General features: G+C 39.1%; 1 pseudogene; it reads left to right on the top strand.

The window, feature by feature from the left end:
- LOC107563045 (isoaspartyl peptidase/L-asparaginase-like) overlaps nucleotides 1–7,970 on the top strand; it is a 23,110-nt pseudogene that overhangs the window by 2,602 nt on the left and 12,538 nt on the right.

The raw sequence follows: 7,970 nt of genomic DNA, 5'->3' as shown, positions 1-7,970 counted from the left end.
GTGAACCTAGGAGAGGAGGTCATTCTGACTTTGCTATGACAATCTGGCGCTTCTGAATCAGCGACTAAGTATGTTTTGTCATTAGTTTAAGTATTTGCTATTATTGACTGTTCAAATGCGGAGTTTTATGCAGCGCAGAGTAACACGTCGTGTGTGTGTGTGTGAGAGAGGGGAACAGGGTCACATCACAGGAGAGTGAACTGCCTGTCAGAAATCATAGCACGTCTTAACCGTGGCTTGTGTACTGCATCATCACTGTGTCTGTCACGCGACTCTGTTGCCCTTTCGGGCTTGAACTGATGGTAAAACTTAAGACATTATTAACTGTCTTGATATTTACGTTGAAAGCTCGTGATTATGGTAAGGGGCGTTACATTTCCGACGCGTGCTTGCAGTCTTCGGCCAATCACAATGCACTGGGTCAGCTGGCCAATCAGAGCAGACTGCGCTTGTCGGAAGGAGGGACTTTGTAGAAAACGAAGCGTTTGAGAGAGGCGTGGGCATAGAGGACCTACAATAATGTACAGTATTTGAAAAATAATGTGTTTTTTGAACATTAAAGCATGTCAACATATTATGTTACACCAGTCCCTATAACATAACAACACCTACAGTGTTGGAGTGTGGACCAAAGTTTACCCATTTAAAAAAAAAAATCTCTTTATCAGTTCTGTTCTTTTGAGATAAAGAAATAAGCTCTCTAATCCATAAATTGTTATACTTTTAAGTTTTATTTCTTCCACTCCCACCTATAAGTTCCTCCATTGTTTCTCTTTCATAAAAATACTTTTGACAAACGTTCCACTGACTACTCCACACTGCTCACATAATCCTGTTGGATGATTATTTATTAATTTTAAAGTTTTATTAAACATGGTGTGCCCAACCCTTAACCTTAAAATATTTTCCACTTTGGTGCTTCTTTTTGGTATCCTCACTACTCCTACTTCTCTCTGTTGCGCGCGCTCTTGCGGGAGAGAAGTGCCCAAAACTGCCCATACAAGAAATTCCGCCCTTCATGACGTCATGAAGGGCCATGCTCGAAAAAAAACTTTCATAAACTTATACAAACCCTGAAGGAGAGTATTTGGCACAGAAATACTTCGTCACATGTCCAAATCATTTTTTTAAACTTTGGCCATGTTTAGCATGAGAATCCAACACTGAGTGTAAATAACTCAGAATGCATGAAATATCATTAGACCCCCCCCTCCCCCTTTAACACCAGACAAATTATTAAAACCCAGAATTACTACAGTCAGTAAAGCGAGCCAGTATGTGTTCTTTGTTCACATCAACACTAGGGTGAAAATACTATTTAAACAACATTTTTGTCATTAGTGTTATTTGGTTTTAGACAAACTGAAAAACAAATATATAGATTCAAACCATGATTTTCCATTAGACCAATATAAAAACTTTAAATAAATCACAAAGGAAAAAAATCACTTTTTTTCTGTCTGCCTATCTATCACTGTTTATGGTAAATGTCATATGAAATGTGACATCTTTGTAGACGTGGACTTTAAGAATTGTAATATTTCTTGTGCAGGTCATGGTGCAGTGCTGAATATTGATGGCGAGGTGGAGCTGGACGGTATCATCATGGATGGGGAAACACTTGCCACTGGAGCTGTGACCTCTGTGAGAAACATCGCTAACTCTGTTAGTCTTGCTCGTGCTGTAATGGAAAAGGTATGCTTTTCTTCTCAAATTGCTTCAAATTAATTTGTTGACTTAATTTTTTGGGGTGACTTAAATTTGGGTATATTTTTTATGGCCAGTGAACTTGTACCCTATTTAATTCAAGCCATATCTCTCTAAGCAAATATTTTGCTGAAGGGGATTTTTTTGACTACAGGGGATGTAGAGAAACTGAATTTTCTGACACAATTCTGTATATTTTTGAGACGACACTGCAATAAATAAATGCAAATTTAAAATCCTTTCCTCAATCATAAAGGCTTATTTCATTTCATTTTTCCACAAAGACTAACTCGATAATATTCATTGTAAGAGAAAATCACATGGCGGCTATAAAATATGTCCAGTATAGATATATATCTAAAACTGACATTCACACTGGATAAGAAAATGAGGAGAGATGTAGTTCTTAATGTCTGCGCTTATTACACTTTGCACTTTGAAGATTTATTGTAAAACCCAGAATTGGGTGGAAATACCCAATTTTCTATATTCTTATAATAGATTAAATGACCAAAAAAGCCATAGTATAGGCTTCAATGGTGAAATTATATGACAACTTAGATTCAAGATTTTCCCTGGCCTGCAAAGCTTTACCTTGGCTTTTTATCAGCAGCCTGTAATGACAGGCTCAAAAGGAAATAAATGCCGGCTGATTTTCAGATAGATTTCAATCAGTGCTCTTTGTAATGATATAGATAGATGTCTTATACAATGATTTATACATGTTTAAAAGACAAAAGCATATAGCCAGCACTTTCAACTTATTTCTCAGGGTAGATTTATTTTGAAAAGTTAATTTCCATGTAGGCACAACCTTCAAATATTAGCTACGTGTAACATGTTAAACCTACAATACACTAAATTAGTTAGCGCAACGAAACCTGCCATTAAACACTCTATTAAAGGCTTTCAACAAAGTAAAAAAATAGAATAATTTAACACAAAACAATTTGTGAATCTGCAACACAGTGGCTTCAGTTCACAATGGCAAGACCAAAAGAGTCATTCAATCTTACAATATCACATTACATGACAACATAAAATCAAATCCTGTAGATTTAATCCTGACCACATCAACAGGCATTGGTTACTTTAACAGCCAAGTCTACTACAACCTTAAAACAGATCTGTTCAAAATACCTTCATCCACTCTATTTTAAGGGCAGTTCAAGACACTTTTTTGTCACATTTAGCTGTATTAAACATACACATCAAGACCGGTAACTGTAAATGATAACTGTCTGTCTATAACTAGCGTCCACACCATCAGCTTATATAACGTTGTTTAGTTATATTAGCTCGAGCTCTTTAAAGTCAGATTGATTCTGATTGGCTGTCAATGTTTTTATCCTCCATCAGCTGGAAACAAACCGCTCATAAACTGACTCAAACAATGTTGTTCTTCTCGTTATCATTATAGCTGTGGTTTGAACTTCCCTATTCGCACAGAATAACGAATATTAAAACTTAATAGTTAGTTAAAGGGATACTTCACCTAAAAATGAAAATTCTGTCATTAATTACTCAACCTCATATCGTTCCAAACCAGTAAGACCTTCGTTCATCTTCGGAACACAAATTAAGGTATTTTTGATGAAATCCGAGAGCTTTCTGACCCTGCATAGACAGCAACTCAACTGAAATGTTCAAAGCCCAATTTTAAAACAGTCCATGGGACATCAGTGATTCAATGGTAATTTCATGAAGCTACGAGAGTACTTTTTGTGCGCAAAGAAAAAAAAAGTTATTTTTGTTTTCTTTGCACACAAAAAGTATCCTCGCAGCTTTATAAAATTACAGTTGAACTGCTGATGTCACATAGACTATTTTAAATATGTCCTTACTACCTTTCTGGGCCTTGAATGTGGCACCTGTTTTCAAGCAATTTAAAGCTCTTAACTTTCTCTAGCAATTAAATCTTTCCAAATGTTTATCCCGTCTTCTTTTTTGGTCTCCCAAACACACTAATGGAATCTGCACTGCTCAGTTCAACAGCGCAGCGTGGGCGAAGTGTGTTGCGACCAATTAGATCATGCAAAAGTTTATTACTATTTTTTTGTCTTTATTCTCACTGTAACACTCTTTGAGTTACTTAGGTGATGTCTGTCTGGAGGTAGAATTATTTTCTGCATACCATTACACCATTACCTAACAGCATCAAGCAAAAAATAACCACACACAGAAAAATTATTATTAATACTCCCATAGCCTTGGTCATAGTCTCTCAGCTGCTGGTATGTAAATGCAGTAGTAGATATATAAGATATGTCAAAGACATTAACATTTTCATTTTCACCAAAGTTCACCTTGTGAGGCGTTGGACATGGAGGAAACAAAACCCAAAGAATACATGATAATTGATTAGTTGCAGCACCTGTCTTGACTGCCCCAAAAGACCTTGGCCTTACAGTGGATTGGCAGATCTTCTTTAATAGCCAGTATTAAAAATTCATCATGTATTGATCAATACTGCGATCAAGCTTCACTGACCTCATGCTCTTGCTTTGCAATCTAAAATGCACAGTATTTGACAAAGAAATATGACATTAATAACCATGTTAATATTTGGTTTAATCCATTGTGATGTTGTACAGAAAGTTACACAGAGAAATAAAATTGTATTATTAGAGACAGCAGGGTATTGTCTCAATAAATAATAGCAGTTCCACATGGAGATATGGACAGTAAATATGAAAATAAAGTGAAAGGGTATACATAAGTTTTTGATTTATGAGTAAAGTTCTGTTCAGTAACATAAATGACACACAGTCATACTTCAAACATGACATTTTAAAGGGAAACCATAGCTTGAAACAATCTGCTTGCTAAGTCATGACGTGTCAAATACTATTTCCAAGTTCAACCCTCTACTCTGTTTCAAGTGAGAAATCTCAACAGCTGTTTATTAGAACAAACTTTTAGAAACTCACAAAATGTACACTACAGTCTCCATGCTCACAGCGTCCAAGACACCAATATTTTAACAATTGATAAAAAATAAATCACTGTCTGTCCTACTGAGATATCAGTATGAAGGTTAGGATCAAGATTTTTTTAAAGAGTAGTACAGCACACTATGAGTGCATATTTGTACCTTTTGTTATTTGCTTTTGGGATCTGAAGTAGTGTTTGTACCTGGAAACAGTGACACGTGAAATTAGACAACAACCAGACTGCATAAAGTAAACATTTAGACTACTAATCATCTCCTTAAACCCTTTTTGTGGTTTTTACTTAGACAGATCATGTCATGCTGACAGATAGAGATAGAGGAGCCAGCATGTTTGCGGAGCACATTGGTATTCCAGTAGCTAATGATTTGGTGACTGAGCTGGAACGTAAAGACTGGGAACAAAGCAACAGCTATCCTGACGGTGTCAAAAAGTTTTTCAACACACAATGGTGGGTAATTTTGTCAATTTTGTGCTCTTAGATGTTTTTAATAGTTCCTGATTTCTTGACACGTACTTCATTTCAGACAACGATTTTGATACAGTTAATATAACTTGTCAACAGCATCTTTGGAAGGCATTTGGTTTTAATTTTTCCTCTTTCAACTATCATGCAAAAATTTAATTATTGAAAATGCATTTTGTGACCTCTTTCCATCCATGTGTTGTGGATTCTATACTGTGATAAATCATTATTTAGCCTTTACAATCTTTAAACTGTGTTATGATGCTGATTTTAATACAATGTTCGTATATAAACACATCATTAAAATATAGTGTTTTAAAAGTATAGAGATATAATTATATAAAATATAGATTTTTTTATAAGTAGTTCTACTTGGCATTGAGGCCATGGGCTGAGAATGGCAGCATATTGACGTGCTGGCCTGCACAGAACTCAGGTCATTCCCTGAGGCCTTCAGGCAGTGCAGTTAGAGCTGTGTGGGCTCCAGCAAAGCAGCCTTACCTGCCACCTCCACTTCCCCAGGCTGAGTGTTGAGTACAAGTGGAGTCAGGACCATGGCGGGGTGTAACCTCAGCCCCCAAGGGAGTCTGTAAAAATAGTGCTGTGGAGGTGCTAAGTGACAGTTGGCTGAGCTACTGCCTTTCATCCCGCCCCGCTGTGGCTTCATTATTGATAGCCTCCCTCTGCTCGCCCTGTACCACCATTACTGGGCTTTTTAACACACAGGCCCTAGAACTCAATTACCCTCCACCTGGTGATTACACAGCCTACCTCTGCCCTTCTGGTTTTGCCATGCTTTTATAATACAACAGTCACCCATGTGCCAGTACTTCCTATTCACAGCATATTGATCACACCAGATTAAAGTATTGGATAAATCTTAGTCATGTGATAAATAAGGGTACCACTATTCAGGATCAAAATACAGTTTGAAAAAAGTATGTATGAAAAAAGCATAGAATATAGAGCAATGGTAAGAGTTAAAAAAAATTAATTACATTAACTTTTTCCATTTCAATGATAACTTGCCTAGACTTAATGTGAGTTATGAGGCTGTTAATCAATTATATATATCAAGCATAGCATTAGTTCTGGCGGGTCACGCCAGTCAAGCTTGTGTCAACTGACTTTCAGCTGATCCACGTCTACCAATAGGAATATGACACCTGTCACTACTTCCTTATATAAGGTTCATTCAGTATTATTCAGCAGCTTACCGCTTTGCTTGGGAGCTAATTACTCTCCTCCATCCCCAGCTCCTCCTTTCGTCCACAGTCAGGACTTGGCATTCGATATTCCTAATTGAGTCAGACACTTTTATCCTGCATTATGTTGTTATGTTCAATTGTAATTAATAATATTAATGATATCTGCTACATTTATGTTGGTTCTATTTACCCTAATGCGGTTATTGCTGCTCTCCCTGCTTTTATCCATGCTTAGCATCTTTGACAATAGTGGTCCTGAAGCCGTCAGTCTGCTTAATTTAAAATTAATTAATACATTTTTTAATAATGGTGTTCAACAGAATTCCTGGAAATACCCATAATTCTGTAAAGAACTGTCCACCACCAATAATATAATTGCCCTAAAAGAATTATTTAATGCCCAACCCCCTTCCAAAAAGCACTGAGAATTACATAATAGAGTAAGTCTTCCTACGCTTTTGAATACTTATGTATAGGCATGTTTTGCAATAAATGTAAAACTTGCTTCTATATACACAATAAACGTCTTTAAATCAATAGTTATATTTATGCACCATTTTCGTTTTAGGTCAATTGCAATGCTTCATGGGATTGTAGTTCCCTTTCAGTCGGTCACTCTCGACGTCACGTCGGATGACTGATGAAATTGGGATCTCGCTTAGAGAGACCAATCCACTTCGAGTGTAAACTAAACGAGCCAATGCACATTGGCATGCGATTATTGCATCCAGCTGCTGCTGATCACAGCGTGAGTATAAGTAGGCAGCAGATGCAGCGCATATTCAGCTTTTCGCTTCGGAGCCGAGCGGTTCTATCGGTCTGCTCCTGACCTTCTACGAGTAGAGTAAAGACTACAAGTCAAGCACGCTCTTTATGGGCTTTCGTGCTGGTGGACGGCGCTTCAGCGGCGGTGGTTTTCCCGTGTCGAGTGGGTTGCACACAGCAGGCTGCACTACCCCTGTGTGTGTTGCAGACGGCCATCTCCCCTGTGCGCTTCAGCACACTAAAAGAGCATTTTCCATTCTAAAAGAGCTTCACGGGTGGAACGTCTTTTTGAAGACGCGTCTTTTTAAAGATGTCTTACCACCCGTGTGTTTCTGGGTGCGGTCGTTACCTGGCGCCGGGTGATGGTCACGATCGCGGCCTCTCGTGCCTGGACGTGAAGCACGCTGAGGCGGCTTTCGTGGATGACTCATGCTCCCATTGCGGGGGTATGACCATCTCGGAGTTGCGTATCAGACTCCGTTACCTGCAAGGGGGCAGAGTGCCCGTGCCACTGCCTAGATCTGGGGTTCCCTCTGGTGGCAGCCGGGGGTACCCTTTTTCTGGCAGTGGGCGGACTGGTCTCACAGTCACGGTGAGGAATTCCCCTCCTACAAGGAAGGGGATGCCCGAACCAGCCGGCACTTCGAAGCCAGCGGAGCCCTCGAGAGAGCAGGCTGGATCCTCCCGGGGGATACCACCTGTTTCTTCAAAGCCAGACTTTTCTGGGGATGAAGATCCGTCAGCGTAGCCGCCCTCTGGGAGGCCAGCGGTGCCGGATACGGACCCGGAAATGATGGCTATGCTTTCCCGGGCCGCCGAGAGAGTCGGGCTCGAGTGGAATCTTCCACCGCGTCCCGAACCCTCAAGGTTGGA

The sequence above is a fragment of the Sinocyclocheilus grahami genome, unplaced genomic scaffold (genome assembly GCF_001515645.1).
Source record: "Sinocyclocheilus grahami isolate Dianchi unplaced genomic scaffold, SAMN03320097.WGS_v1.1 scaffold855.1, whole genome shotgun sequence".
Classification (NCBI taxonomy): domain Eukaryota; kingdom Metazoa; phylum Chordata; class Actinopteri; order Cypriniformes; family Cyprinidae; genus Sinocyclocheilus; species Sinocyclocheilus grahami.
Note: the sequence above shows the minus strand (reverse complement) of the source record. Positions and strands in the feature narration are given on the sequence as shown.